The sequence below is a fragment of the Schistocerca cancellata genome, chromosome 3, assembly GCF_023864275.1.
Source record: "Schistocerca cancellata isolate TAMUIC-IGC-003103 chromosome 3, iqSchCanc2.1, whole genome shotgun sequence".
Lineage (NCBI taxonomy): Eukaryota > Metazoa > Arthropoda > Insecta > Orthoptera > Acrididae > Schistocerca > Schistocerca cancellata.
The window spans coordinates 653,486,123-653,495,679 of record NC_064628.1 but is presented as its reverse complement, the minus strand read 5'-3'; the positions used below and the strand labels follow the sequence as shown (position 1 = coordinate 653,495,679).

The 9,557-nt window shown below is 40.9% G+C and overlaps 1 pseudogene; it reads left to right on the top strand.

The window, feature by feature from the left end:
* Positions 1 to 4,544: 4,544 nt before the first annotated feature.
* LOC126177651 (5S ribosomal RNA) lies at positions 4,545 to 4,662 on the top strand (annotated as a pseudogene).
* Positions 4,663 to 9,557: the final 4,895 nt, after the last annotated feature.

Genomic DNA, 9,557 nt, shown 5'->3' with positions numbered 1-9,557 from the left:
GAGCTGCAAGGATATCCATATGGTCATGAATATGCATGGAATCAGTGTTCAGCCGTTAAACATGTCTTAATTTACATACTGGACGAGCGGCGCTGGCTCTAATAGTGCCCTAAAACGCACACATAAAAAGTTCGGATTCAAATGCATGAGTAATGGAACTGCGAGTACTGTGAACGTAATCACTGGTGTCACTGGTAGACTTCGTCAGACACTGACCAGAGCAGCATGCCAGGAACCAACAACAGAAGCTACAGTAATCATATGCCACACTCAGGGCTGACAAGCAAAGTAGTTGTGTGGATTCTACATTTAAAGGGTCGTGATTTAAGGCTACAGTACTGCAGCAGTGCCAGTTGGAGCCCAGCTAACAACGTTATCACACCTGGTGTCACATTAAACATCCAGTGTCAGGTTACACACCTGGGCACCGCAATTCACCCCCATTCCACTCTCCTCGAGGAACTGCTGGAAATTGATCAAGGTCACCCAGGAGAAACCCCCAAACACCTTAAGGAATCATGTGAGGTATATTCATGGTCATGACGAAACTTGATACCCATACATCTGAGGCAAGTGGATTACTCGATATGTGTCACATGACATAAAATTGGTAAGAGAACCCTCCAACCTGCCTCAGCACGTTAAAATAGTGGGATATCCCTCCCATCTCCCTGTCTGTCTCAGCTAATTTGAGCCCAATAGAAAGGTAGGAAACCAAGAAGACCAATAACATTCGTGCTCCTCTCCTCCCCCTTATCAACGTCGTAACTAGCAACACTGTGTAGTCTTCTTCAATCGTGGTCTGAGCATTATATAGGAAAAAAATGGTAGTTGTCTCGCTTCCAGCTGCCTAGTTTCGAATACTTTTCACGACCACCCAACTACCCACTTCCCACTACTCACTTCCCCCAATCGAAATAGACGCATATAATCATTATAAATAGGAAAATTTTTACAACTTTTGTCAGATTCGCGAGTAAGAAAAACAAATATTCTCATTCAAAAACTTCATTATTTTCTGCATATAAATCTACTCACAGGAGACAACCCTTTTTCTGTTTGTTTGGAGTAGTTTTATAAAATCCAGTTTAATTTTTAACTTATAATTCACATCTACATTGGAATCCTCTAATTCTCTCTCCAGGTAGGAACTTGACATTTTCAAAGAAGGTATTTTTTCGAATTCTAACACATATCACATTTTTCACTGCAGGTCGTCTAGCAGAGAGCACTTGGGGAGTTTAATTAGGCCTCTTATTTCTTGCATAACACAACTGCTATAACACTCCACATCTTCCTTGGTTTAAGTTTACAACTTTCACAAATGAGTGTCCATTAAATACAGTTACTCCATATGATCTAATCTCTGCAAACAGTTGTGTTGCTAAGGTACAATATAATCACTCTTTTCAAGTGGATCTATTTGGCAAAGGAGTTTTACAAACAGATTTTTCATGTGTCGTTTAATGTAGTAAACTTTCTGATTCCACTTGTTTTGGCCAGTACTCTATGTGATCAGTTTCCATTACTGCTTACTATAACTGTGGCTACTTCATATTCCCCAGTCGCAGCCAAATGTCGCCATACACTGTGTTTAAAGCTGTATGTAAACCTTGCTTGCACATCTGCAATAAATTCTTCTTCTTCCAATTGCAGTTTTACATTTTGCAGACACAACAAATTAACTGTGTCTAGGGGAGTAATTCCTTAATAGGGAATGCCTTCAACCGGTTCAACAGGTTGGTTCTTTTTCTTAGGACTTGTGAAATAACATTGTGTATGGAACCAAGCCTAATTACACAATATTTGTATTTGATTGTATTGTGTAAAACAATGTCCTGGTCTCAGAGAAATATATTCCCTACTTCAATATATCAATTCTGTGCAATACTTATATTGTCGTTGTTGGAATCAGTGTTAAGAATCTTCACATAGTTTACAGGCACATGATTAAAACTGTATGCAAACTGAACGTAATTTATAGGCTTTTCTCAGCCTTTAGTGTCTGAAAGTGTGATCTGCTCAGCAGTCCATTTTAGGCTTCTCACACTACCACAGTAGACAGTCTGCAGAACGCTGTTAAGCACCAGGCAGCAGCTGTTCTGTAAGCTATTTGTTAGCTGAAACGAATGGATGTGATTGACACAGAGTACAGTGGAGGACATTGTAAACACTGCTTTTTGAGAGTTTAAAATTCTTAAACATTCTTGCACAGGATCAAACACACAATCCATTTTTCAGTTGTATATTGCAGCCTCCAGTCTGGTGATACTATGCTCTTTACCCAAGGAGGATATAAAACTTTCTCGTAATTCCATGAGTGGACACTTCATAAAATCTATATGGTGCTTACCGATAATCTTTTTAATGCCTGGGCTTGCAATTTGAGATATTAACTTATTATTCATTTTTACTTTGCAATTGGAGACCATCCACATTCATCAATCTGTTCCAACTGTCTTAGCATTGTCCACAATCACATTACTGTTTCTTTGGCAGTCTCCTTCCATTCAGAAGTCATGATTTGGTATTAGATAGTCACACATGTCAATTTTATAAAAACATTCACAGAAAATCTTGCGTTATGTCCAAATCCTATATGTAATAATCATCTATATGTAGCTGCTGCTATATTCCAGGTGGCTCTACAATCAGACATCCACTTTAAAGTCGGTTAGTTCCACTTTACATGGTATAGCCACATAATTTTATATGTCTTCGAACTGGTTTTCAGTGCTTCCTTGCCAATTTTTTTCAGTATTTCTCATGCTGTCACACTGTCATTTCCATGTAGAAGAAAGGTAGCTTTGCCTATACAACATGTCTTGCAGTGACGAACTTTTAGAATTTGTTATGTAGATAGTAAACGACCCACGTATCTCCTTCTTTATCATTATTCTCGGTCCATCTCCAACTGTTCTTGGCAGTTCCCTCTGTGACAGATTGAAACTACCACAGTGTTATCACTAAATGGTTCTATAATAGGCATTGCTAAGAAGCATAATGTTTTAGACGTAAGCTAATTTGCCAATGTCAGTAGCAAGTTTGTCCAGGTTCAACAGTGATAAAAACAAACCAAAGCGTTAATGGCTCAGTATCGCGTTCCTCCCTAATAGCTGAAGGTTGTTTAGCCATTTGGAGGAATCCAATTGATCATAGAAGACTGTCAGGCAGCCTTTTACATATTCTAAATATCCAAGACGGCACAACTTCCTTCAGATGATCTTGTGGTCATGTCTTCCAAACTTCGTTGTACTAACAGTCAAATTGTATACTCGTAGCCAAATCGCCCTATAAGTTCGGAAGAAAATTTCTAAAAGGCAAGATCCCTAGTAATGCATCTATATCGGTAACTAATTTTGGTAAGACTTCGTCACCATCTTCGTATCCTACGTTCTACAAAATCAGATAATCTCCTCCATATGCCTTTATTACACTGCAGGTCGCCCCCATTCTGACACAATGTCAGGGATGTAGACTCAGGTACCAGAAGACCTAGAACAGCGATATGCACTTACACGAATGGTGGTAGTATCGCGTACAGGAGGCATTAAAGGACAGTGCGTTGTCGTTTGTACTCAGAAGATTCATGTGAAAAGGTTTCCGATGTGATTATGGCCGCACGACTGTGTTTTACAGACTTTGAATACTGAATGGTAGTACTGAGGAGAGCATATTAAAAATTCGAGAAGCGCAAAAAAGTAAATTTTCGATGGACTGCAATTTGTAATACCGTAACGAAATACTAATTGAATAAATGAGATAATTTAACCTTCAAATAGCTGTTGTAGGCACAATTCCGGCTGTGTGACTTTTCTAAAATTTTCATTGCTTATTTCGGAATAGAGGGATAAAGTTTCCGAGTTTTTACAAAGGCGACAAATACAAAGATGAAAGTACAAAGTCTTTTTAATGTACACATTAAAATTTATTTTTTCCATTTATCTTTTATATTTAACATTGATTACTAAAACGTTAAAACGTTATGCCTACTTTACTGTTCATTTTTCAATAATGTACTACAATATGACACTTTCGTGCCATACTTTTCCATAACAGTTTGATAAACAGAAGTACAAAATATCAACAGACGCTGTTGACATATAACAAAATATCGGCTATAAAAATACTAATGTTGATCACTATCAAAAGTCGTTATAGTATTCTCGTGGCACATTAAAATGCCTCATAAGATGGAAGACGTATATCTCTTCTTTGCTGACCATGTTCTTCTTTCTCAATGTGGCTGCTTTCCTTTCGTGGCTGCAGTTTTTTTTATTTCTGTAGCTAAGGCTCTGCACGACTTCAATTGCAAGTGTCCTTTACTAACAATAATATCTTATAAAAAAATTTTAGAAACCAACTTTCGCTAAGCATTTATTTTGAAAGGGTTCATAAATAGCAAGGTTTTTAGTGTACTTGACATGAGATCCTTTGTTTTTCAATCTTTATTTAATGTCTTGACGATGTCATGTTGTTCAAGCACTTCATATTCAGTAGCTGAAGGAATATCTTCCTATTTTCAGTAGTATTTATCCACAATAGCCAACGGCCTTGCCGCAGTGGTAACACCGGTTCCCGTCAGATCACCGAAGTTCAGCGCTGTCGGGCTGGGCTAGCACTTGCATGGGTGACCATCCGTTCTGCCGAGCGCTGTTGGCAAGCGGGCTGCAATCAAGCCTTGTGAGGCAAACTGAGGAGCTACTTGATTCAGAAGTAGCGGCTCCGGTCTCGGAAACTGACAACGGACGGGAGAGCGGTGTGATGACCGCATGCAGCTCCATATCCGCATAGAGTGAAGCATGTGGGCTGAGGATGACACGGCGGCCAGTAGGTACTTTTGGGTCCTCATGGCCTGTGCGGGAGGAGTTATTTATCCACAATACCAAATACTCTGTGACTACAAATAGGGATGTAATGTACCAGCTTATTAAATTTTCTGCTTTCTTCCAAGAAGGCCATAAGTGTGCACATCATTACTGTGTTTTTATTTTGAGTGGTACAGGTGTCAGAAAATAAATTAATTTAATTTGGACCATTTTCAATTTTCAATTTGGGGTGAAAATAAGATTTCTGAGAAAGTGTACTACAGCAGAAGGGAATTGGTTGCTTTATTTCGCCCCTTATGTTTCAAACTAAGCATAAAACGCAATCCGTTCGTTTGTCTGTGCTCGGAAATTAATCAGAATGCACAAATTATAAAGCCACATCTTCCTTGAATAGAATGCATCACCATAGTGCTTTGGTATTGACATATTCTGTTGTATATGGAAACATACCTAAACCACATTCACATTTTCCACCTTCCTTGTTACATAGTACATTTTTGCACAATGTTTGAGCAACGTGTGGGTTGTAATTAATTGATTTTTGCCTCCAGATCTTCTTCATTTTGTGAATCTGTCTTTGAGCTTGACACATTACGACACATACGGGTACGGTTTGGCTATCTTTTTATCCTTACCCTGTACTTTATCGAAAAAATATCCTTCCTGTTTGCTTCTTTCTGATAGTGCTTCTCCCCGAAAACTGTCTCGAACTAACTATTAATAAGGAGTTAATGTTGATGTGTAAGCCACTAATTTATTTCAATTGTTGGTTCTGACGGCAAGTACTTAATTACAGCTTCTCTTTTTCTTTCAGGAAATTCTCTCAAATTATTATTATCCATTTCGTCCTAATATCCTGATTTGTCAGTCTCCTTCCAGGTGTCTCAGAAGCAAAGCACAGTTTAAGTTAATCGACTTCCACTCTAACTTCTAACAGCAAACATCGATATCTGAAATAACTCGTGGTTTTGAACACCATGAAACAACTGCAAAATCGGATTTTAACAAAAGCCTTTCAACAGTTCATGCATGGCAACAAGTTTGGTTTGTAACTACAAATATTTAAATTTAGAACAACTGAGCGTTTATCACGTTTGAGAAAACGTTCGTCAGCTGGAGCTAAGACGCACGGCACATTCCACTTTGGAAATCTTTAGGGAATTCTACACTCCACCATGCACAGCATCAAGGGTGTGACGAAATGACCAAATTTCAGGCATTACCTCCCACCACCGACAGTGCGGTGGCCGACGGCCATCGCTTAACGACCGAGAGCAGCCGCATTTGCGTTCGGTTGTCAGTGCTAAGAAAACCAACACTGCGTAAAATAAACACAGAAATCAATATGGGATGTACGACGAACGTATTCGGTATCATAGAGCGGCGAAATTTGGCAATAATGGGCTATGGCTGCAGATATCCAACAAGAGTGCCTTTGCTGACAACACTAAATCGTTTGCAGTGCTTCTCCTGCGATCTTGACGGTATTTGGAAAACTGTGGCCTGGCCAGATGAGTCCAGATTTCAGTTGGTAAAAGCTGATGGCAGGGTTCGAGTGTAGCGCAGACCGCACGAAGCTTTGGACCCAAGTTGTCAACAAGGCGTTGTGCAAGCTGGGGAGCAATAATGGTGTGGGCTATGTTTACATGGTCCAACTGAACCAGTCATTAACCGGAAATGGTTATTTTCGGCTACTTGGAGACCATTTGCAGCCAATCATGGACTTCATTTTCTCAAATAACGTTGAAATTTTTATCAATGGCAGTGTGCCATGCCACGGGCCACAATAGTTCGCAATTTGTTTGATGAACGTTCTGCACAATTCTAACACCCGACCTGAATTCTATCGAACATTTATGGAGCGTAATCCATATATCAGTTCGTGCACAAAATCCTGCACCGCAACACTTTCGCAATTATGGACGGCTATGGAGGCAGCATGGCTCTATATTTCTGCACGGGACTTCCTGCGGTTTGTTGAGTCCATGCACTTTGCCGGGCAAAAGGAGGTCCCACACGATATTATGAGGGATCTCATGACTTTTATCACCTCATTGTACACTGCTGGCCACCGTAAATGCAACACCAAGAAAGACAAGAGGTAGCACAACAAAATTTATTTTGTAGATAACATGTTGACCAAGTATCAAATAATTACGTTTACAGACGTCTGTGACATGTGGTTCCTGCCAGAATCAGTAGCCAGAGTAGCCGCCATTGTTGGAGATCACCGCTGCCACACGTCTCGGCATTGAGTCAAAGAGACGTTGGATGTGTTCCTGGGGTACAGCAGCCCAAGCAGCTTCCACACGTTGCCAAAGATCATGTGGTGTGGCAGCTGGGGATGTAATCTGGGTCACTCGTTGAGCAACCATGGACCACATGTTTTCTATCGGCGAAAGATCCGGAGAGCGAGCCGGCCAGGGAAGCAATTCAATCTGGTTATTGACGAAGAACCTTTGGACAATGCGTGCCACGTGTGGTCGCGCATTATCCTGTTGAAATATGGCTGTGGCCGAGCCCTGAAGGTAAGGAAGGACAACTGGCTCCAGCTCCTCGGATATGTAGCACCGGCTATTTAAAGTACCGGCAATGCGTACTAGAGGCGTGCGACAGTAATATCCAATACCGCCCCATACCATAATACCCGGTGCAAGACCAGTGTGGCGGTGCATAATGCAGCTGTCCAGCATCCTCTCTCCACGGTGTCTCCACACTCGAATCCGACCATCGTGGTGCTGCAGACAGAAGCGTGCCTCGTCAGTAAAGACAACGTCATTCCATTCTGCCGTCCACATCCGTCTGTCATCACACCATTGGCGACGGAGACGTCTGTGGTTCTGCGTCAATGGTAGACGAAGCAATGGACGTCTTGCGGACAGACCACTCTGCTGTAAACGGCGTCGAATGGTACGCGCAGACACTGGATGATGCATTACAGACGCAATGTGCTGTGCTATGGTTCGGGATGTCACTGAGCGATCCGTCACTGCCACGCGCACAATTTGCCTATCAGCACGTGCAGTGGTGCACCGAGGTGAATGCGATCGACCACGTCGGTCCGTCGTACCCTCCTGCATCCAACGGTCACATATCCGCATTACAGTTGTTTGGTTTCGTCCAGCACGACTAGCGATTTCTCTGTATGATAATCCACAATCTCGGTAAGCCACTATCCTTCCTCTGTCGATCTCGGATACTTGATGAAAAAATGTTCGGTGTTGTCTACGAGGCATAACTGATCGTCTTGTGAAACAACCACAAGGTAAACACACGTGCCGAACGTACACTCGTCGAAATCGCCAAGCCTTAAATGGCGCTATGATGTGGCGCCACAGGCGCGCGTGATGTGCGTCTGCGCTGAAATTCTAATCAGTTGCATATTTCATCGCTGCAAACCCATGGTGTAAATTTCACTTGATTCGGATGCTTCCTTCAGGGTGTTGCATTTACAGTGGCCAGCAGTGTATAATTGCGCCATTCTGTGTGTCGGTCTCATGGTTCCATATGCAACGGCAAAAAATTTTGCATGAAGGCATTAACTATGTTGTCGCACAGAGAGAGATCACTCTTTCAACACTTAAGGCGATAACTTTGAAATAAAGAACAGTTTACTTTTTTTTCTGTCTTGTTTTTAAGTGACTGCCCTTCATACAAATATAAGGACGTACTGGTATACAGTAACACCTCGCGACCAACTAATTTCGTAATTAGAGCAGCAAGATATTCTCTCTGTGTGGTACAAGTAGTAACCTATGAAATTGGAATGATAGAAATAAGGGTTAACATTTCAAAGGGACGTCGTACCCTTATTGCTCTTACCTTACAGGTAATTCACACTGTCGTAATTACAAACTGTCAAAATAATGGTGAAATGGGATCACACTTTTGTGACATTTTAGTTTTACTTAGTAGTTTTTGTTGATGCCTTCTTTTCGCAGCTTTCTATACTAGTGTTGTGTGCCCGTAAATATCCAAATAACTACTGAAACCAACATCCATTTGAACCTGCATATTGTATATATTCCTTCCGCACTTCCTCCGATCCTCAAACTGAGTATTCCTCGAGGCATCAGTATGAGTCCAGTCAACCGATCACTTCCTTCAGTCAAGTTTTCTGGAGATTTTTTTCCCACGATTCTGTTAAGTAAATTCTCGATAGGTATTCGAAATACTCACTAATTTTCAATATTTTTGTGTAGCACTAAATTTCGAAGATTTCTACTCTAGTTTTGTCTGATCTATTTGGTAACCCGTGTACCGATAATTGTATTCTGTCCGCCTACTGTCATGGTCTTCGATCAGTTACCAAATTTAAAAATCCAGATGAAGAAATTTCCTTAACTTTAAATTTAGAAAAGGTCTATTCGTTCCAAATAAAGAATGTATTAACACATAATAACTTGTATCACATTTGTACTACCTAACTTTTGTTAAATTTAAGTACCAAAAACAAGGCCGCCATTACGCTCTGTCAACAGTGCCTAGCTGTTAGAGAGGGGTAAACGGAGAACGGCGTCGGCAGGCAGGTGAAGAAGATAATGCCGCTCTTACAGCTTTTCAGTAACGCAGGAAGCAGTAAGGCAAAGGTTTAACGAAGAACGGTAAGCTTATGAGTAAGTGTAGTTTTGTTTTATCTACATGTCTCATTCGTGAACTACCACAGTATTTGATGGTGTAACGTAACAGCATAAGATTGCTTTTTCGTGTTTCATCAGTTTTCTGAGT